Below are 24,289 nucleotides of genomic sequence, written 5' to 3'. Positions count from 1 at the left end.
TAAATGGGAAAAGATTTTTAAAACCGTTGAATGAAATAATACCGCACGAAGCGCTGAACGGCTAAAACGTTTTTAAGAACAGATATAGCATAAAATGCCCACCTTGGTCGCATCATGTTTGATGATAAAAACTTTAGCCACCTTAGATGACTTTAAATCACAGTAGTATAGAAGACGGATATGCAAGGCCAGTAAATATTCCTTCCGGCGCGAATGGTTTTGAAGTTCTGAATTGAAACTTTAACCTGCTCTTATTTTGATATTTCTTAGATAATAAATGGATTACGAAGAAAAAGGGAGCTCAAAATGTGAAAGGGCCTGATGCAAGCCAGAAGAGGGACTTTTCATTTCCCTTCCACGCGAAACATGGTAACATCTGTGATTTATTTCGGGAGAAAAAAAGGTGTAATAAAGTCACTCATTATTAAGCGCTTTATTTTGTATGATTTAGAAAGTTCAGTGATATTCAAAATTTCAAATAAATCGTACCAAACAAGATCAAAGAAGGGTGTAAAAGCAATACAGAATAAAGTTTCATCGTATATAGCACGGCACGAATTTATAATGCCTCGAGCCCCTTTTGAGCAGATACTTTGCCACAAATTACTCACTGAAAAGTGGAAGATATCTGGGAACTCTGGGAGTGGCAGGAGTGTTGACCCGCTCCGAACAGTTCTAAGAGCCGACGGAAATTTTGCGTCAATTATGCAATTTAAAAAAAGAATCATATTTTTTTCTTAAATTCATGTATACTCTACGATTTATGGCACGAATATACAAATCCCATAAATGGGAAGGGGAAAAACCGTATCATAGTTTGGATAGAGCGCGAAAGCAAAATTTTGTATGAATTATAAAAGAACGTCTCATTTAGGTTTTTATTCTTTTGACAAAAAAAATAAAATAGAAAACATTAGGGCTGTACCCATCTTCCCTCTCTTCGCTTTTCCTTTTTCTTTCTTCCTCCCTTTCCCCTCTTTCATTTTGGTGCGGTTTTTTTTTTTGTTGCCGAGGGCGACCGCCCCCATCGCTTCCCCCTAGCTGGCTACGCGCCTGTTTTATTATGGTGCTCCTCGTTTGAGGTGAATCTTAAACGGAATTCCTCAAACCTTCACCAATTTTTAGTACTACTTTTTACAACAAACTTTTCTTCAGGGTGAACTTTCCCTTCTTTTAAAAAGGTATACACTTTAACACACACCCCACCCCGCTCCCATCTATTACGGACATGCCCATACAATACATGAACGGAACCGTACATCGTATAGCTCCATGATGGGCCCGTTGCAGAAAGAGTTGCAATCAAACGGAACTCTAAAAATTACGCGCAACTTGATTTTCAACCAATCAACATCGCGCATTTTTGACTTGCAAATGATTTTTTGACTCTTTCTGCAACGGACCCCAGACCAGTAACATAACAAAGAAAAAAATACGAGACACGATACACAAACGCACCCTTACACACACACCATGGACCTCTATGTCCAGCACACAAAACACACACAGGACCTGTCCAGCATTTACACCCTATGCCGCCCTATGGCTATAGCTATGCCTACGGCCAGTGCAAGAAATTTGATTTCGCAATCAATCGCACATGTGTGTTGTTTGTACACAAAGCTGACGCTGAGCACGTGTGTAATTCTACCACACATCTCGAACAGTCGAACTACACATTTGCAATGTGAACTTAATTTAAACGAAGAAGAATTTCCGATGGCGACGAAGCGCGACAGCTTTTCAAAGCTCTCTATTTTACAGAAGAGGAAAATGCTGCAACAAATGAAGAGGCCACCAGTCTACTACGAGCCGGAGTACGGCTCCAGGCCAGCGCCAGGCCCAGTCCCACTCTCAGTCTCAGTCTGATTATTGAGTCGAGTTTTGGCGATTTGACATCAGCTACGGGTTCGAAGATTGCAGCAAGCAACGACGTTGTGTTCGAGCAGATCCCGTTGGTGCAGAGAGAGGTAAGGCGCGCCTAAGGCTAAGCCTAGGCTTTATTTTTAGTTTATACTAAAAACTTTGGTCTCTGTTAAATTGGTTGTTCCGCCACCAATTACTGTTTAGTGTTGGGCCTGTGGCTGTGACAGTGTGAGTGTTGGCTCGATCCACTTACAGAGAAATTAAAAAAAATATTTTTACACTTAGTTTCCATTACTTTTAGGGGTCATTCTGGCAACAACTTGTTTAGGGCCCAAAATGTGTAAATGATGCCTGTGTAAAACTTGTTTAGGGGGTGTCTGGAAATACATGTAATTTGGTCACGCAGATGTATAGCAATACATTTGACTGCCCCCCCCCTGGTGATATTGTTCATAGACATCAGCGGCATGAGTTTTTGACTACATTTGGAACGAGTTGAATTAGAGTCCCAAGCAAGGTAAGCAACACTAGCTTTATATTGGGAGGAGAGAGCTACAGGTCACAGTGATTCAGTTCGGTTACAGCCCGATAGACCGCGGGTCCGATAGACCGCGGGTCCGAAAGACCGCAGGTCCAATAGTCCGCGGTGTGTGTAAAATTATGATCAGGACAACATAGTGAAATCCATGTCATCAATAGGTCAAAAGGTCATTGATACGAGTCCATGATGGGGTTCTATAACGATGACCCACAGGACAAATCGCCCCTGACGTCTACTTCAAGGAAATATCTCCATATTTTTATCGTCGGGGACTACACCCCCCCCCCCCCCCGGAAAAATGCCCTCTTGACGCCATACGGAGCCTCTAAAATGCCATCGACTTGACGACATGGCGAGATACTTTATCTTGCCATGTCGACTAAATAAGCTTATTATGTCCGCATGGCGAGATACGTTATCCTGCCAAGTCAGTCCACTTATAAAAAGTTATATGTCAACATGGCGAGATATTGTATCTTGCCAAGTCGACTTAATTATGTTACATGTCAACATGGCGATATATCGGGATTCTAGCTTGCCGGAAATTGTACACTTCATATCTCGCCATGTGGACATATCGACTTGACAAGATAGAATATATCGCTATGTCGAAATAATAAGCTTATCAATTACTTTAATAGGCGGCGGAAGCGGGGGGGGGGAGGGCTTTCCCCCCTAAATTTGAGGTGGGAGGACGGTCCCCCCTAAATTTTTAGTTGAGAACCTTTTTTGGTCGTCAATTTCTTTTCTACGCCCCCCCCCCCCTAAATTGAGGTAGACCACCCTAGAATATTTTTGCCCCCCCCCTAATTTTGGTTGATAACCTTCTTTTTTTTTTCCTTGTCAAAATATTTTGGTGGTCCCTCCTAAAATTTTGGTTGATTTGCTTGTCAATTTTTTACCTGTGTCCATCCCAAAATTTCAGGTGGATCCCCTAAATGTTTTGCCTTCGGCCGCCAATGATTAATTAAAACATGGTAAGTACCACGCCATGTCGTCACGTTGAGGCATTTTCACAATGATTATTTTCATATTATCTGGGGTTAAAAAAAATTTATTGTATGGAGAGTAAATCTCTGGGGGGGGGGTAACAGTCCCCGGCGTTAAAAAATATGGGGATAATGTTTTCCTTGAAGTAGTTGTCAGTGGGTGATTGCCCTAATTGGGTTATTGTTATAGAACCCATGCAGGCGCGGATCCAGGATTTCAAGGGGAGGGAGGGGGAGCAAATTTGACCTGATGTATGGCGCCCATGTGTACTTTTCGAAAAATGGCGCCCACTCCCTCCCGGCCAGGCTAACTTAAATTATCTTATAATCACATAAAAAAAAATAAAGACCACTTTTTAATGTGTTCTTGAAAAAAAAATCTATGAATACAAAAATACCAAAAGGTAGGGGGACACAGGGGCGGTTCCAGCCTTCGCCAATAGGGGGGCAGGGGGTGGGGCGGAAATTTGTTTCAGCCATATTTTCCCCGATCGGCAGCTCGAAGATAATTTTTGTTTGTTTCTTTGAAGGGGTAGTCCTCATTAGTCACTTCTTGGCTTTATTCTTATAGATTAATACATAATATCATAATCCTCATTTATATGATGCGAGCGCGAAGCGCGAGCTAATTTTTGGGGATATTTTATGTATTTTTTTCCTAAAATTCGAACTGATTCTGGGCAATGTTTGTTATCATGAAAAAGACATGTATGCAACTTAATAATAACTACGAACGCAAAGCGCGAGGGGAAATGAACTGATGAAAAAGATACCTGTTAAAGTAGCATTTAACAATCAAACAATGCAAGCGCAAAGCGCGAGCTGAATCTTTTTGAAATTTTCACCCAAAGAAAGGAAATTCTAAGCACTTTTTTAAACTCAAGCAGAATAGGTATATGAGTAAACGATTAAAGCAAGCGCGAAGCGCGAGCGGAAAATTTCTAGATTTAGTCCTATAATATTTACTGAACGAGACACTCTATTCATGATTTGTAAATCTTAAAAAATATGAGCATTAATAATGCGAGCGCAAAGCGCGAGCAAAAAAAAATTATACGTTTTAAACTGGTACCTGTTAAGGACTGCTTGCACTTGCCATGAAGGCGTCACACAACAATCAAAAAATGCGAGCGCGAAGCGCGAGCTGAACATTTTTGAACTTTTTAAAAGAAAGAATGGAAATTTTCAATCAGTTTTTGTAATCGTGAACAGGATAGCTATGTAATTTAACGAATGATGCGAGCGCGAAGCGCGAGAAGAAAAAAAATCGAGATTTTGACCTAAAAGTGGGCCACTCTGTTCATGTTTTGTAAATCATCAAAAGGATGAGTAATATGGCGTATTCCTAGAATCCTACATTAATAATGCGAGCACAAAGTGCGAGCAGAAAATTTTTGATATTGTGATCTGACACTAGATGATTTAAATTACAGAACAAGTTGGGTATCTGAATAAACATGCGCGAGCGTGTTTCATATTTAGACCTAGAATCTAGACATTCTAAATATTTAATCATGAAAATCATGAAACTTTGAGAGTCCGATCTGAAAAAAAAGTCAATTTCAGCTTTATATTTCTAGCACTTTGTAGAAAAATTGTAAGGTGGATATGGATCGCACTTAAAAAAGAGCTGATATTATTATTACTTTGAGTTTTGACATAGGACCGGGGGTAACCCGACACATGCTCCGGCGACGATTGCTCCGGTAACAAATGCTCCCCAAAATGCGACATATGCTCCGCGACATTTGCTCCTCGACATTTGCTCCGCCGACATTTGCTCCGCCGATATTTGCTCCGCCGACTGTTGCTCCGCCGACAGTTGCTCCGCCGACTGTTGCTCCGCCGACAGCTGCTCCGCCGACAGTTGCTCCACCGACAATTGCTCCGCCGACAGTTACTCCGCCGACAGTTGCTCCACCGACAATTGCTCCACATTTAGCGACAAAAGCTCCGGCGATAAATGCTCCGCATGTAGGGACAAATGCTCCTCAGATAATAGCTCCGCCGAAAATGCTATCCACTGAAAAATTATTTTTTTTTGTAAAACTAACAACATTCTTCTCCAAAGCTGTATGGTTTTTATCATTATTCTATACATTTTTAACATTCCTAATTGAATTGCTCAGCGAAAAGAAATAGTTTGGCTGAACTTAAATTTCCCATCAGCGCTTTTATCTCGATTATTTCTCCCTTTCTTTCCTTGAAAACCACTTTCTCCCCCGTCCCTCTCTCCTCCTGTACTAACAATTTTTTTCTCTCTCTTTACATTCATGACTTCTGTTCCTTGTTTCTTTTACAACCTCTCACATCTTCTCCTATCTCTTTCTTAAGCTAATATGCCTAAGTAGGGCACGAAATCATGGCCTGAAACCAGACATTTCAAGAACTTTGGTAATTATGAATAAGATGAATGAGTGAATACATTTTAACAATTAATGCAAGCGCAAATCGCGAGCCGAAACTTTTGATAGACTGTCACGAAATGTGGATTGTAAGAAGCTTGTTGTATAATCAATATTGAGACATACATTACTTGCCAATCAAAATGCGAGCGTGCAGCGCTAGCTGATACGTTTTGACTATCAGACCTGCAAAGGGATACTTTGAAAACGTTATGGAATACACGAAATTAGTAAAGGTAACTGATAAGTTAACATTTGCAAGCGTACAGCACGAGCAGAAAATATTAATGTTCAGATCGTAAAACTAACATTTTTAAAAATCACTTTAAAACAATCAATTTGTAAATCAAACAAAATAATGAAAGTTCGATATCCGCGGCGAAATATCTTTTACATATTGACTTCCAAACTTGATATTTAAGCTCCATATTGAACAAGATAATTATGTAAATCAAACAGGCAATGCGAGCACGAAGTGCGAGCGAAAATTTTATATAGGGATATATGAAGATTCTTTTTATTTTCCAAGTCTTTCACTTGTCTTCCTCTTCTTTTTTCTTCTTTTTCCCCTTTTTCTCTTTTTTTGCTCCGCCAATAGGGGGGACCCGGGCCCCTCGCCCCTGGATCCGCCTATGATATAAAGTGGCACAACAACTTGAATGGTAAAACAAAACAATACAAAAAAGTATGTAACGCAAAAGGATGTAACAAATATTTTCGTCAGAGCAAGTGTCTTGTCTTCTTTTAGGCCTAGTAACTGTCGGTAGAGCAATCGTGAGCAGAGCAATTGTTATTCGAGGAGCATTTGTCGCAGGTATTTTATTTAGGTCTTATATTTATTTTTTTAAAGCAACATGCCGAGAAACTGTCGATGGAGCAATTGTGGACGGAGCAATTATTGGCGGAGCATTTGTCCCTACATGCGGAGCAAATATTGGCGGAGCAATTGTCGCCGGAGCATGTGTCGTTCAGGTAGCATTTGTCGCCGGAGCATTTGTCGCTAAATGTGGAGCAATTGTCGGTGGAGCAACTGTCGGCGGAGCAACTGTCGGCGGAGCAACTGTCGGCGGAGCAACTGTCGGCGGAGCAAATGTCGGCGGAGCAACAGTCGGCGGAGCAACAGTCGGCGGAGCAAATATCGGCGGAGCAAATGTCGGCGGAGCAAATGTCGGCGGAGCAAATGTCGAGGAGCAAATGTCGCGGAGCAAATGTCGCATTTTGGGGAGCATTTGTCACCGGAGCAATCGTCGCCGGAGCATGTGTCATGGATTCAGGACCGGGACATCCTTACGACATGTCATCATATGAAAATGATGACTATCTTCCTATTCATCTTGATAAGCACGAGATGAAATGAAGGGAGAATTTAATTATTATATTGATATCATATTTATTAATGCCTAATAAGGCGCGAAATCTGATGATATCATGGCATAAAACTGGACATTTCACTTTTGTTATTATGAATAGGATGCATCAGTTTATATATTTTTAACCATTAATGCGAGCGCAAGTCGCGAGCTATAATTTTTGATAAACTGTCATGAAAAGGGGATTTTTAGTAGTTTGTTGTATAAACAATATTGAAACATTTATATAACTCGCCAATCAAATTGCGAGCGTGCAGCGCTCTAGCTGATGCGCCTTACAATCAGACCAGAAAAGGGATATTTTGACAACTTTATGGATTACACGAAAATATAGGTACCTGATAAATCAAAATTTGCGAGCGCGTATCGCAAGCAGCAAATGTTAACATTCAAACCATAAAATTTACATTTTTACAGAGCACTTTTTAAAAACCAATTGTAAATTACACAAAATAATGAAAGTTCGATTTCCGAGGTGAAATATGTGTTGTATATTGACTTCCAAACTTGATATTCGAACTCCATATTGAACAAGATATGTAAATCACCTAATAGGCAATGTGAGCGCGAAGCGCGAGCGAAAGTTTTATATAGTTGCACGAAAGATTCTTTTTATTTTCCAAGTCTTCCCCTCATCTTATTTTATGCCTTCGTCGTCCTTCTCTTCCTTTTCTCTTCTCTTTCTCCTCCTTTTTTCCTTCTTTCTTTCCTTTTTTTTCTTTTTTTGCTCCGCCAAGAAGGGGGGGGGGGGGAGCTCGGCCCCCTGGATCCGTCTATGGGGACAAGGGGCGGAAAAAAAGGTTATCAACGCCAAAGTAAGGTCATCTTGTCCCAAAATACATGTTTTATTTCGATTTAGAATGATGTATTTCTATGATTATCAAAGACCAAAATAGTAGGGACATTTGATATTGTGTCCCCCCTACTATTTTGAGTAGGTGCATGGGACACGTCCCCCCTGGGATTTCCGCCCATGATGTAAAATCAATGGGAGCGCGAAGCACGAGTGATTGGGGGGGTGCAATTTGGTTTAACTTCTCACCAGAGTAGGCCCTACTAGAATATTGTGAACGGGAGCTGTAGTTTCTGTACTATTGTTTTAGTATACCCTTCAATATTATCAATGATAACCTCTAGGAAATATGCAATCTCGACTAATTATCCTCATCAGTGGCGTATTTATTCAGCATTGGTGCAGGGGGGGGGGGCCGAGGGCACCAAGATAAAAAAAATAAATGAAATGGGGTGGGGGTAGACGTTAAAGAAAATCTGAGATTTTATTCTTAAAAAACACATTGAGGTATCTCACAAGGCCTAAATAAATAATGAGAACGCGAAGCGTGATCGGATTTTTTTTTTTTCCTGTATTTTATCCTGAAAGCCTAATTCAGGGGAGGACCCAGCTTCCGCCAATAGGGGAGGGGCCATATTTCTCCCATATTTTCCCCGATCGGCCGCTCAAAGTTGATTTGCCCAAGTGTCGTAATGAGCCAACAATTTCGAGGGGGCTTGATATGGCGTATCGCATAAAATTAATAAGAAGTTGGCAGTGAGCGAAGCGAGCAAGCAAATATGTTGACACTTTTATTACAAAAATACAAGGTTGTGATAGATTTTGACATAATATTCGGAAAATAATAGTATATTTCATCCTAATCCCTTTCCTTTTCTCTCTATTTTTTCTTAGCCTTGATTCTCTCTTTTTTTTGTTGGGGGGGGGGCAAACGCCCATGTCCTAACAGTCATTTCCTAGATTTACTTTATAAGCAACGTAAATGTGTTATAATCTCATAAGCCATATGCAAGCTAAAAATTAAATTTCATGTATATCGTCCTGAAAATTTAACATTCTGGGCAATGTTTGAGAACCTGAACAGGACGCGTATGTAACTAGATAATTACCATGTTAAATACTGGTCGAAAAGTTAGTCATCAAGACGATACATATTTCAACGATTAAACTGAAAATTTTTGATATTCCAACCTAAAAAGATGAGATTTCAAATCCCCCAATGGGACATTCGACATTCATTTCCATCTCTCCCTTATCTTTCTTCCCATCTTTCTCTCTTTAATATTATTCTCTTCCTATTTTTTCTTCTTCTTTTCCTTTCTTTTCTTTTCTTTCTTTTCCCTCTTCCTCTTTTTCCTCTTTCCCATTTCTTATCCCTCTTTCTTTTTCTTTCCTTTCCCCTTTTTTCTCTTTTATTTTTTTTCTTCTCTCCCTCCCCTTCCACTCTCTCTCTGTTTATTCTCTCCTTTTCCCCTCTTCCTCTATCTCTCTTTTTTCTTATCTTTCTTCCCATCTTCCTCTCTATTTAAATATTCTTCTCTTCCTTCCTCTTTTCTTTTCTTCTTCTTTTTCCTCCTATTCCTTTCTCCTAGCTTTCTTTTCTTCTCTTCCTTTTCCCTCCTCTCTTTTTTCTCTTCTTTCTCCCTGTTCTTCTCCCTTTTTCTTTGTCTTTCCTTTCCCCTCGTACTCTCTTTTCTATTATCTTCTTTTCCCATCTTCCTCTCTCTTTTTATTCTCTCCTTTTCCCCTCTCCCCCTCTTTTTCTTGAGCGGGGGGGGGGGGGGGGATGGGTGAGGCAGTTCCCCCTCGCCCCCCCTTGGATCCGCACCTGATAGAACCCCATGGTCTCGTATCATTTGACCTTTGGACCGCTCGATGACATTTGATATATCTGATCATAATTTGACACGCACTGCGGATTATCGGACCCGCGGTCTATCGGACCCGCGGTCTAACGAACCCGTGGACTATCGGACCAGCGGTCTATCGGACCCGCGGACTATCGGACCCGCGGTCTATCGGACCCGCGGTCTATCGGGATGTCCCCTTCAGTTCACTGTTAGACTACCAGCAGTACCAGGCATGGCACAGCTAGGTGATGCCAAGCAAATGATAATAACATTAAAAAATCAATAGATAAATTTGAAGTGAATGAACGAGAAGTCTAAATACTTGTTATTTTTGGTGTAGGGTGCATAGGGAACTCTTTCCATTTTTTATTTCAAAAGTGATATTTCAAGGAATGAAAAAAAAAACTGTAATGCGAGTGATCTACACAGGATTTTTATAAACTGGGAGTTTTATACCGGTGAAACAGTTTTAGGCCTAGAGGGATCTATTCTCTACTCTGTGTTCTAATTCTATGACTATGTGTGTCTTAATGAATGAAATAGATTTGTGCAATGGAAAAGTCAAGCAATCAATGTAAAATCTGATAATGTAAAATTAGATAATGTAAAATTAGCATATTTATCAAATAACATTCAAACAATTTTTTAAGATTATATCTGACCTTAACACCACAACTATTTTGGGGGAAGATAATCTTGTAATGATATGAAATGGGGTCTAGAGGCATTCCCTTTGGGGAGATGAACCAAGCTGAAGATAAGCTTTACATGCTTTTCCTTTGTTTATCATATTTAGAAAGTTACACATTACGTACAGGTTTTAATTACCTACCACATGCATGCAAAAGTGAATGCATGGTTAGAATTACATTAACTATATCCCAGGTAAATCAAGTTATCGCCTTATATTAACTGGAATGAACCTATAGCCTGAATATTTGCATACTTTTATACATAGGTAAGCATAGTATTAAAAGAAAGAAGAAGGTTAGCCTTGGTCCTACCTAGGCTACATGTACCGGTACATTGTATGATGTAATTATTCTAATTTTCCTTTCTGAAGTCTGGATTTTTTTATCTTTTGTCAGGTGGAACTTGAAGTGTTCAGTGAAAGCAGTGTTGTTCAAAGAGAGAAAGTACATCCATGTACACTACAACATGAACCCCATGCAAGTGAAGTTGAGATTCAAGCAGGTATATTATACGTTTTGAGTAGTTTACAAATCCATATAAAATTACCTCCTGAAATGTGGCATCAAGGGCAAGCAAACTCAAACAAAAATCGATTTTAAAAAGACGGAGGTTGATATTAGGTAAATTTAACATGTTGTAAACATTGTATTTATGGAAGCAATTTAGTTGTTTTTAATTTTATATGGTCTTAAGTGAAGTTGAAGGATTTAGATGATTTCTTTTCCCCTTTAAACTTTTATTAAACAAAAGGTACTGATGCAATTATTTGCATATTATAGAGCCCTCTCTGATTTATATTCTTTATGATGTTCCACCTCTTTAAAATTCTGCTAACATTTATTGGAGGACTATCTCTAAATGAATGATGGGTGAAAGGTTTGATCTAAAAATGATTGAATTTGTTGTTTAATTTTTGGTTCTTTAAACATGCTTACAGGTGGCCCTTCAACAGAAGTAGATTTCCCTTTCAAAAAGTCGGATTGTTACATTTCTGAAGTCGATATTAACTTTAATTCACCAGGTATGTCTTTGAAAACTTTTTCATGAAGATCGATACAATTACAAAGTACATTTGCATATACATGCAGTGATTGCAGTCTATAGTTTGCATGATATATGTGCATGAATTTGTATTTCATTTTTGGAGCCTGCCAATTTCCTGAAGACTCTTGTAAACATGAGTTTCTCCCATTGGTACCCACCACTAGCTTCAGGGAAAAAATTAGTTCATATTTTATCTTCGCCGGATATTTTTTGAAGAAATTGAAAATTAAAGGAAAGGTTAGAATAATAAAGTTTCCATGTGCACTGTGACCTATATAGCTGCCATCTAGGATTTTTCAAAATGGTCGCCCAAAACAGAGTTTTTTACTCAGCTTCTGAGTAATCTAGAATCATGATTTTGACACCAAATCCATCTATTATGAGGTCAAGAAATCTATTCATATGAAAATAATCAACTTAATTCAAGAAAGAAAATCATTTTCATGATATTTTCTGCCTTTTCTATTTAGCTGCATGAGGTTCACAAACTTCAACAAAGAATTTTGACTAGAAAATAACTTAAAATTGGTAATTTATTCAAAATTAATTCATTATCACCAAGAAATGCTTTATTAGTTGGTCAACTTTTTATTTTTTTCCTACATCTGGTGGAGCTACATGAGAGTCACCAAACTTCCACACAGAATTTTAAAATGTTGACTAGAAAATAATGCTAGTTTATGTGATATTTATGCAAAATTTAATAATAAATCACAAAAAACACTTATTTCTCCTTCATTTGTCAATTTCAATTTTGTTTGCTTTATATGATAGCTCTAGGTGGGGGATGCAAAATTAGAAACTCATTAAATATGCTACATGTTTTTCATGCATGTTTTTCAAAACTCAAGAAACCGAATTTGAATTTTTTTGTTCCGTCTGATAGCTACATGGGGTTCACCAAGGTTTTACACAGAATTCAAAAATTTTGACTAAAAAATTATTTATGCTTTATTTACAATTTTTTTTCACAAATCACAAAAAATGATTTTTTCATTTATTCATCAATTTCAATTCTGTTTCCTCAATTTATGTCGCCAATACAGTGACGTACCTAGGATTTTCCACAGGGGGGGGGGGGTAAAACCGTCCGCCAAAAAAATTGACAAGCAAAAAAAAGGTCTTCAATTACAAATAAAGGATTTCGTACCAGAAAAAAATTGACAGGCAAAAAAAAAGAGATCTTCAAGCTCATCAGGGGGGCAAGGATACGTCCTTTGCATGGGTTGTGGCTTGTAGGTACATGTATGCTAGTGCACCAATATAATTCACTACATTGTCAACTGGGCTGAAGTTAAAAATTGTGTTAAATTTCTTTGCGAGTTGGCGGATGAGCTCCACATCATTGATGTGCTAGTATTGTATTAATTTACCTTTTTAAAGTCAATGATTAAGCCCACCAGTTGCTGAAGTAACCTTATTTTATGATTTGGCCTGATAACATGTAATACAACTACTACTACAGTACTACTAAGTACTAGCATCATTAGTGTATGAAAAGTAGGAATGGAAATATTTCCAAAAAAAAATAAGGGAATAGTCTTGTGTATCATTTGACAGAAACCCAGATTCATTAAGTTGTGTATGTGGTATTAATGACCATGTGCCATCCATTGACCACCCATTAACAAAATAGATGTATCAAATAAACCCATATTGATGTTCTGAAAGTATTATTTAGACAGATATTTGTCTCTAAATTATTTTGGAATTTGTTCTTCCTGAAATGCAAAACAAGAGTATTTTCCTAATTTTGTATTCAAGGAAATTTAAAACTTGATAAAACCTTTCATTGATACTTCTCTGCAATCAAGACAGGAAGTGCCTAATTACTGTGTCAAAGTTGCTCTAAGCTGATTTGAATGAGTTCTAATCCTCTTTTTGTCACCTTGTACAATAGTGTGAGGGTAAGTGTGCCTCAATAGACTCCCAAATTTAATCCCTCTTTTGTCAAAAGTAAACATCTGTGGGAGTCAAAGTTCTTCTCTTGGTAATGATGTTGAAAACATCCAATACTCATATCTTCAGATTCAGATTCATTTATTATTGATCCATGATAATTGGCTCCACTTTATATGTTTGTCATTTTGCCTCCGAAGAAGATTCTGCTAGGATCAAAAGTTTAAGCCCCTTTTGACTCTCCATGATAAAATACATAGAAATTTGGCCTCCACTGGCTGTACATACAAATGATATAAATTGTACAAACACAAATGATAAAGTGGGCGAATATATTGGAAAAAAAATACACATAAACAATTCAAACATATATTGCAATACGACATAGAAGGGAGATGTCAAATATATATATATATATCATTATGAAGCTAAGTTTCCCCTATTTCTGTTGGCATATTCAACTGAAAATTTATTTCTGGTGATTTTTGTGGGGTTTGTACTTTGTAGCAATGTCAAAATTGATATTTCCCCAAATATTACCATTTCACTAAGCTACATAAATTTAAAGTGAGTTTAAGGATATTACTTAATTTCATACACTTATTTGTATGATTAATTCTTAGAAAATATTTGGTTATATTTCTCCAGTTTATAGCACCTTCCAGAATTCCAGGGGTGCTGCCTGTGGAGAATAATAAATGAATCACTCCAAGGCAAATCTAGCACCTCTGCTTCCCAGGGCCATGGCATCATAATGCTTTTTTTGTTCAGTAGAAAAATGCTCTTTGAGAGGTTTGAAGGCAAGGGGGTTAAGATCAGTGCAAATACAAATGGAAATCTATCCTTAAATTGTTTAAGGCAGGTTTTTAGAATGCTTAGTTAATAGGTTACCAAAACCTAGTTGATATCATAGGGATCTCTGAATGAATGATTAAGCCCACTAAACCATACAGTAGATCTGAAGCTTTAGGCAATAATTTTGTTAGACTTCTTTCAACAGTTCTGAGATCTACTGAAGTATTAATAAGTGATTTTAATTTGTATTTTATCTATTCAAGGTCAACCCTGAGGAAGAAAACGTCAGATGGTATGTTTTGCTGACATAGAGACAGAGTCTGACTCCTCTCATTGCTCTGAAGCTGTATCATGTACGTGTAGAAGGAACTTCAGCAAAAGTAAGCTATTTTTAAATTAAAATTTCACATAATGATCATTTTATGTTACATTTTGCTATTTTTTTTACCTGTACAAACCACAATGTAACTTGTAAGGTAATGACGATAACAGCAGGGCCCGCAGGGAGATCAGGTTTTGGAACTGCATGAGAGGCTACCCTACATGTAGTTATTAAATGAGCTACTATGGGCTAAGGAACGAATGAGAGCATTTGTCGTTTGATAAATCAATTGGAATCTTAATTTGTAACTGTCAATCTAGATTTAACCGTATGTTAGACTGACAAGAGTAATCTTGATTTGGTAGTCATTGCATTTTCATATTTATGTTGTCACAACACTTGGGAAATTAATTTTAAACTATGTCCATGTCACAATATCACAATTTAAGGTCATTTCAGGTTAACTCGCATTTAACGGGGGGGGGGGGACTTGGAGGGTGTCCCCAACAATTTTTTTTCACTATGCAGAGCTTTGCGCAATTTTTTTACTGCGCTGCTCCCTGACTTTTTCTTTTAAATATTGCACATCTTTTGTGATGCCTGGGTATGCGGTTGAGAAATAACACAACATTTTGAAAGCACATACATGTAAGACCTTCAATTGCTAACATAAATGTATGCACATTTTTCTTTTGTTAATGTTTTCTGCTATTATTGATTGTGAAAGGGTCAGGGTTGGCTAATTTAAATCACTTTGATTTAAATCATGATTTAAATCACTTCCATTGAAACGTGTACAAATGATTGACAATTTTTTTATTTGTGGCTATTTTCTTTTTACCGGTAATCAAAATTGAAAGATTTTATCAACTTCATATCATCAAGACATGAATAAATCCTTCATATCTACTCTCCAAACAATTGAAATCATGTCATTAAAATCAGGATAATATTGCATTATAGCCTATAAAGTGATGAACACTCGCCCCCTACTCCACTTGCACTATGATTTTTAAAAAATCATTGATTTTAAATAACTTACATTGAAACATGTACAGATGATTGACATGTGGCAGTAATATTTTTTTACTCAAATTAGAAAGATTTTATCAACGTTATATCATCAAAACAAAATCCTTCATATCTACTCAAAACAATTGAAATCATATGTTTAAGACTGGTTGATCATGCAATATAGCCTATATTGGTTAAAGGACAAGTCCACCCCAACAAAAACTTGATTTGAATAAAAAGAGAAAAATTGAACAAGCATAACACTGAAAATTTCATCAAAATTGGATGTAAAATAAGAAAGTTATGGCATTTTAAAGTTTCGCTTCATTTCACAAAAACCTGCACATCTCGGTCGGTATGCAAATGAGGAACTGATGACGTCACTCACTATTTCTTTTGTATTTTATTATATGAATATGAAATATTTTAATTTTCTTGTCATTGTCATGTGAAATGAAGTTTCATTCCTCCCTGAACACGTGGAATTCCGTTATTTTAACATTTTGTGCTTCAGGCAAGGAGGTCCTTACCGTTAAATTCGTACAAATCGAAATATTGTATAATTCAAACAATAAAAAACAAAAGAAATAGTGAGTGAGTGACATCATCGACTCTCTCATTTTGATGTAACTGGCTCGTTCATATAACTATTTTGTTAAAAATAAGCGAAACTTTGAAATGTCATAACTTTCTTATTTTACATCCGATTTTGATGAAATTTTCAGCATAGTGCTTGTCTGATATTTCTCTATTGATTCAAATCAACATTTTTCTGAGGTGGACTTGACCTTTAACACTTTATACGCAGCTGTACACCCGCAGCAATAATGGTACTCCAGAACAAAAAAATATAAAAAAAAGGAATTCAAAATAGTAAAAACTTAATGTATACTATCCTGCCTGAATAGCCAAGGCCTGTTCAGACTTTCTGTACAATTGTGCTCATTCAGCAGGTACACTGAGAAAGGTTCAATAATGCACAGAAAATGCTCCTGCCAATCTTCAAAATCATGGCAACAACCATATAGATCTAGTGCCCTTTGCCACAAATGAGCATTTACTTTTATACATTTCTCATTGAATGTGTTGAATTGAGTGCAATTATACACAAAATCTGCATTGTCCTTGGTTTTTGTCTCACCTGCATAGCAGAGTGAGACTATAGGCGCCGCTTTTCCGACTGCGGCGGCGGTGGCGGCGGCGTCAACATCAAATCTTAACCTGAGGTTAAGTTTTTGAAATGACATCATAACTTAGAAAGTATATGGACCTAGTTCATGAAACTTGGCCATAAGGTCAATCAAGTATTACTGAACATCCTATTAGAGTTTCATGTCACATGACCAAGGTCAAAGGTCATTTAGGGTCAATGAACTTAGACCATGATGGGGGAATCAACATCAAAATCTTAACCTGAGGTTAAGTTTTTGAAATGTCATCATCATAACTTAGAAAATATATGGACCTAGTTCATGAAACTTGGACATAAGGTGGATAAAGTATTACTGAACATCCTGGTACATTCATGCCCTGATGTTTTTGATGATTTTACAGAGCGAAATGCAGCCTGTCTGGAATCAGCGGCAATACTGAGAATGAAATGCTGCAGAAGTTATTGTCTTCATAAGATATAAAGAATAGATGCAAGGCCCGCAGAGGATTTCAGAACAAGACTCTAGCAGATCAGAGGCTATGGATTTTGCAGTACCTTATTGAACATCACAACTTTGTAAACATGGATGGAGACTCATCCTTGGGATTACTATGACCCGCTTATGGAAGATGGAGTCAGGGTTAGCAGGTAAATGTTTCAAGAGGTATCCTTAAAAGGTCAAGTCCATCTCAGAAAAATGTTGATTTGAATCAATAGAGAAAAATCAGACAAACACAATGCTGAAAATTTCATCAAAATCGGATGTAAAAGAAGAAAGTTATGACATTTTAAAGTTTCGCTTTTTTTCAACAAAATAGTTATATGAACGAGCCAGTTACATCAAAATGAGAGAGTAGATGATGTCACTCACTCACTATTTCTTTTGTTTTTTATTGTTTGAATTATACAATATTTCAATTTTTACGAATTTGTGACAATTAGGACCTCCTTGCCTGAAGCACAAAATGTTAAAATAATGGAATTCCATGTGTTCAGGGAGGAGTGAAACTTCATTTCACATGACAATGATGAGAAAATCAAAATATTTCATTTTTCATATAATAAAATACAAAAGAAATAGTGAGTGAGTGATGTGATCAGTTCCCTCATTTGCATACTGACCAAGATGTGCATATAACTGTTTTGTGAAATGAAGCGAACCTTTAAAGTGTCATTGCTTTCTTATTTTACATCCGATTTTGATGATATTTTCAGTGTTTGCTTGTGGATTTTCTCTTTTTATTCTAATCAAGTTTTAATTGGGGTGGACTTGTCCTTTAACATGACTAGTACCATTCTTGTAAAATTAAATCATCATACGTACTTTAAACTTTCTTTTTTTTCACTTAATTTATTTATAAGGGATTATAGTTTTACATGTTGTCTCTTAGGATCTGGTTCTGCTATTATCATTGGTGCAGGAGCTAAACCCAGCAAGCTTATAGAGGACAATTTTTTGGTTCACTTGATAGTCACAGATGTCTTTTCCCAAACATTACAATTATTCAAGCACAAATTCAATGTGAAAAATGGGTCTCTGTGCTCATTTAGGAGATGGGGAAGGGGAGTCTGCTTGTTTTAATCTCAAACAAGTCCTTAACTTATTGTTATATGTGCATGCTGGAAAGAAAGATACATGTACATGTAATGAAGAGGAGTGCTGATATGATAAGACAACTGCAGGAGGCTTGATTGTGGGGATACAGAAAGTCAAAATCCTCCTTACAATGAAAGGTGCATTAATATCAAATTTTTCGACAAATACTGGTCTAAAAAATGGACTTTAAAGCATTGAAATTGGACATATATAAGACCTTGGATATCAAAATTTAGTACACCCAACATTTCACCACCAGAAATGTGGTCACCTATTTCTTAACTCGGTCTTTCCATTGCTTGGCTTGGAATTTAGAACGTAGATAATTCACCCAAATAGAATTTCAAAGGGTAAAAATGACCAAGTACATGTACAAGTGTTACCAAGTTCAAATACGTGGAGGCAGGATATGATTGAAGGATCAAAGGTAATCAGAATTAATTGATTACATTTTAAAGTGATCACAATTTTAAAGCGATAGTGATTGTTGTACATGTGACCAGTGTAAATTTAGCTCAGGAAATAATATGATTATGTTTCTATTGATAATAATATTGTAGAAGATACATATTTATAGTTTCCTTTGCTTTAAATGTACCACCTCGGTATTTATTTAACCTTCAGAAGGATTGGTGACATCTCGTCCATCAAATCACCATCGTAAAGGACTTTGTTCTTTGTCTGTGATGATGTCAATGGTGTGGCTTAGTGAATTTGTCGATAAGTTTGGAGAGAAACTGCCAACCAACAACAAAATCCATCTTCTTCATGCCTTATACATGGAAATGTGTATCGGATTATGAAGGAGGATGTAGAAGAGCAAGGAGGTTCTGTTTGTAGTCAGCAATACTTCTTCCGCAAATGGAGAATGGAAATGTCTCATGTTACCATTCCAAAGGTAGGTGATTCTCGTGAGTATTTGCACTGTATATTTACTAATATTAACTATTATACCTTTAACCATAAATAACTGGGCTATTTTGATACCTAAGAAGACTGGGGTGGGGCTGATTCAGCCACTCCCCCATATGATCTTGGCCATTGATCGCAATGAAAATCTGCACTCACATTACACATGGCATAATCTAAAAAATGGTAAAATCTAATTTCAAAAATATTACGTTGCTAATAAATACTGCCAATTTATTATGCTAATTTATGCATAAAATAAAAACCTTTCTTCTAACTATCTAAATAAGGCCCTTAAATTTTGCTAAAAATTATTGAATATCGCAATTATTATTTTTGTATATATCATTTCCAGAATTCTGATTGATTTCTTTGTTTTTTATTGATTTTTATGATGGAAATCTTTATTACACTGATCATGGACAACATGATATTTATTATGTTTAATCAGTGAAAGGAAAGTTGGTAATACATTTTTATAAATTTGGGCTAAAAACACTATTTGCATTGGATTTGAACAAAAATTCATGTTTTGGGGTTTGTATGCACTTACAAAATATTGGGTAATTTTGGAACCATGTATTCAGGGGTTGCAAGTTTATTCTCAAAAGTTGTGTGAGACTTAAAAATAAAAATTTAGTCAATGGCGCAGTCAGAAAATTTCGCATGGCAGATATATCACAAAAAAATGTTGAGGGGAAATCTGAATCATAGGGTTAATCATAAAACCAGAGATTTTGCATTTTATTGAAAAATTTGAAATAACTTCCTATTTCTATCACATTTCATGAAGCTATTTTGAGACCAAGTAGATTTGATATACTTGACTATGTATTCCCCAACATAAACACAGGTCTTTAGGTGATCTACAATAATAGAGCATACTTTGCTGGCTTTAGCAGTGCAGCTGCTACAATGGTATAGCACCCAACTATGATGATGTTAACTACTGTTCCTCGAAAAACTAAGAAAATATACATTGTGTAATTTTTCTCTTTATTTTATTTGTTCATTCCAGGTGAACCGGTTTTTGAAATGCGACATATGCACCAAACTGAAATCTTGCCTAGAGAAGACAACTGGCAGAGAAGAGAGACAAACTTTACTGCAAGAAAGAGAGTCACACCTTTTCCAGCAAAAGTAAGTTTCAATGAAATATTTAATAGTGTATATGTACATGTATTTAGATTTAATCATCACAGTCTTCCAGGATAAGTATTATTTATATGTCATGGATGTCAGCCCGGAAGACTAGCCTCCACAATTATCAATCTTTATTCACTTGCCATCTTTCTTCCCTCTTCTTTTGTGTAAATGTGGTATTTTCAAAGTATATGCAGAGATACGATGTTGAGGCAATTTAAATTCACATTTCAGTGGTACGCAAAAGTTGCAGGGATGAGAACATTCAACACCATATGTAATCCTGGATGTCCATCATGTAATCTAACAGAATGTATTCTAGAATTTGCAATTCCTATTTCTATCAGAAATTTCATGAAGCTTTTTTGTTTTAATAAGTAGAGAATGATTATCTTTTCTAATTTTGAAAACAAATACAGTTTGGAAGCAACATTGCATAGAGAACCATGTGATCTATGTATCAGTATTGTGCAGGTTAAACGGAAAAAAGTCATACAGTCACAGCGAAAGCAACTTTCCTTTCTTTTCAGTCATTGTTGTAGCTAGAAAATTGGTACTGTAAACAGCAAATGATATATTAACAGGCAAAGAGTAATGAGCTAAAAATTGATATTAAATTTTTTTCTGATGTCTTTTTTAAATTTATTATGTAAAATCTTTGTTTTTTTCAACTTTTTGTTTTGCATCTTCGATGGACATCATCTGCAATTTATTCAGAATATAAAGAAAATATCACTTACTTTTACTGGTAATCAGAAAATGTAGAAATGGTGATATATTTATTGATTTGGCATTACATCACAATTTGCATTGGATCTGTAGAGGAAATCTTGTTTTGGAGCAGTTTTGGGCCTGATGCACACTTTACAAATGTTGTGCGCTGACTAAGGGGTTGCAAATTTGGTTTCAAAAGTTTAGCGAGACTTGAAAAAAACTTTCTTAGAATGAGTCAGCACCAGCTTTTCATGTTACAGATATAATGTAAAATTGTCTGGGAAAGCCCCCCCCCCCCTTTAGGATTAAGTTTTTGCATTTTCAATACAAAAAAAAGTGTACATTCTTATTCCATGAATTATAGAAAAACAAATAGTTATCAAGTATCACTGAAAATATGACATATGAATTCAGGACAATATTTTTCTCAATATTGGGCCGCTATTCTTTGACAATGTTCCATTTAATTATGTTTATTATCTTAACCCTATTTCGCCTGGGCTAATTTAGAATGGCATAGCCCGGGGAGACAGACCTGTTTTTGCTTTCCCCCTTCAAACCTCGGATGTTCATTCCGCTTGATCGCGACAAAAATTTGCATGCACACACGCAAGAAGTAATCTCCACAATTTGATTGTCATTTGTACTAAACTTAATTCAAATTTATGTTTAATCAATTAAATATGTTACCGTAATTAATACATTTAATCATAAGTTGGCTGTGAATCTTTAAAAATACCCACGAAACTGCTAAATTTTGATCTGGGCAGTCTAGACAGGATTATTATGAAATGGTTTAAAAATGGAAATTTTTAAAACTACTGTTTTTCATTGTTTTTCATTGGAAATCATCTGCAATTTTTTTCAGTCATAACTAACATGAATTCTATTGCTTTTAATCAGTAGAAATAAAAATCGTGATACATTTATTAATGTTAGCTGCATGCAGAATTTGCATTTGATTTGTACATGAAATCACATTTTTAAGCAAATTTTGTTCTTACATACACTTAATGTTTACGTAACATCGTAATTTTGTCTTAAAAGTTGCATGAGGCTTATTAAAGGAAATAAGTCATGAAACATCGCAGCACAATATTTTCTAGTAACAGATTTATCATGAAAGATGTTGAGAGGGCAAAAACAAATTATGAACAACAACCTATTTAAGCGGTAAGTAAATGTGTAAAAGTAGCCAAATTAATCCTGCCATTCCCACTTTCCTTAATTTGGGTTGATTGCAGCATAATGTGGTTCAATTTCTTGCTGAAGAAAGTTAACCCATAGCTGGGATTCCAAACACTCAGAATTAATCACTTGTATCCCATAATATGTTCATGTGCACTATACCACTGTTAACTTGTATTGCCTTTGTAATAAATATTTAGACTTTTCTCATTGTAATATTTCAGGTCCATCTAGGTACTAAGCAGAAAAGGCCTCAACATCCATTATTAAAACTGGGAGATACGGTTGCAGTCTACTTAGAAGAGTTCAGTAATGAGTGGCCGCGAGTGAGCAAAGTGTTAGAAATGACTGGAGACAGTGTGAAGCTGCATTAGTACTCAGGATCAGAAACGTCCAAGTGGATATCGCCTACCACATCAGTTCGAGGACAGAAGGGTCAGCCGTACACGGGAGAAGTCTCTCTTCAAGAAGTCATTTCTTTCCCCTACAGTCTCACTAAAACAAACAAATTACCATAGGATATCCAGCGTCACGTGAAGAATACTTTGCATGTTAGGTCTGTATGAACATACACTGTATTCATACCAATTTGGAATGAGTTTGTTTGTCCAGGACTCAAAAGCTGTATGTCTATATGGAAGCCACTTGAATTATGTGTTTTTGTGATATTACAATGTACCTATATTTTTCCACATTGGATATGGGGATAATTTCCAGGGTTTATCTTCACATGAGTTTGATCACCTACATGTATTTAGAAGAGATAAATGCACAATGATTGATAGGGAGTTGGTACCTGAAGTAGGTAATGATTTAACTCTAAATAGACTGGGCTATTTCTACGCCTAAGAAGACTGGGGGGGGGCTGATTCAGCCCCCCTTATGATCTCGGCGGTCGATCGCGCAATCGCGACGAAAATTGGCACACGCATTACCCATGGCATTATCTACAAGACTATAACATCAAATTCTGCCAAAAAACTCATGTCTCATTAATTATGCTAATTTATGCGTAAAATCATAAGTTTGCTCTAATTAATAAAATAATGCCCCTGAAATCCAAATTTTTGTTTCACATACTCGAGATAGGCATCTGATCAAATTTATTTTTAAAAAATTTCAACATCACATTTATTTTCTTATGTATTCTATTGTTTTCTAAATTTCTTATGTATTTCTTTGTTTTTCGACTTTTTGTTTTTTATTGTTTTTTCTATGGAAATTTTTTCGGGGACATTATTTTGACTATAAAAAAGATGAAATTGATTTATTTTAAGCAGTAAAAGGAAAAATAATGATATATTTATGAATTTGGCTTAAAACACTATTTGCATTGGATTTGTACACAAATTCACGTTTTTTGAGTAATTTTGGGTCTGCATGCACTTACGAAATGTTGCGTAATTTCGGAACCGTATACGCGGGGGTCACAATTTTGGTCTCAAAAGTTGCGCGAAACTTGAAAGTAAAAAGTCAGTGAGCCACGCGGTCAAAAAATTTTGTGCGGCGGATTTATCGTGAAAAATGTCGAGGGAGGGGGGCGGAATCAGCCCCCCCCCCCCCGTCTTTTTAGGGTTAAGTTCCACTGCCAATGGAAAGTTTACCCTCCCAGTGCTCAAGAGGTAAAGCTCCTTACCATGGAACTCATTATGCAGCATTTGCGTATACTGAACAGGCACAAATAACAATTTTCTGTTATGGCACATGTCAGTTATCTCTCAAACAAAAATTTAAAGTCAGACTATGTGAGAAAGAAATTATACATCAACTGGAACCATCTGAAATAGCAGAGCAAGACTATAGGCACCGCTTTTCCGACAGCGGCGGCGTCAACATTGAAATCTTAACCAAGGTTAAGTTTTTGAAATGTCATCATAACTTAGAAAGTATATGGGCCTAGTTTATGAAACTTGGACATAAGGGTAATCAAATATGACTGAACATCCTGCTTGAGTTTCAGGTCACATGACCAAAGTCAAATGTCATTAAAGGTCAAGTCCACCT

At 36.5% G+C, this 24,289-nt stretch overlaps 1 long non-coding RNA gene across 3 annotated transcripts; it reads left to right on the top strand.

Moving 5' to 3' along the window:
* Positions 1–1,379: 1,379 nt before the first annotated feature.
* Positions 1,380–23,052, top strand: LOC121428899. 3 transcript variants are annotated; one of them, XR_005971853.1, is made up of 8 exons: positions 1,380–1,970; positions 10,903–11,008; positions 11,445–11,528; positions 14,509–14,625; positions 17,136–17,382; positions 18,956–19,242; positions 20,259–20,380; positions 22,510–23,052. It is a non-coding gene; the product is annotated as an uncharacterized LOC121428899 (long non-coding RNA). The 3 variants fall into 3 exon arrangements; XR_005971851.1 differs by having other exon boundaries at positions 1,384–1,970; positions 18,956–19,229; positions 22,510–23,051; XR_005971852.1 differs by lacking the exon at positions 11,445–11,528 and having other exon boundaries at positions 1,386–1,970; positions 18,956–19,229; positions 22,510–23,051.
* The last annotated feature ends 1,237 nt before the right edge of the window (positions 23,053–24,289 follow it).

Source organism: Lytechinus variegatus, chromosome 15, assembly GCF_018143015.1.
Source record: "Lytechinus variegatus isolate NC3 chromosome 15, Lvar_3.0, whole genome shotgun sequence".
NCBI classification, from domain to species: domain Eukaryota; kingdom Metazoa; phylum Echinodermata; class Echinoidea; order Temnopleuroida; family Toxopneustidae; genus Lytechinus; species Lytechinus variegatus.
This window is presented reverse-complemented; position numbering and strand designations above follow the sequence as displayed.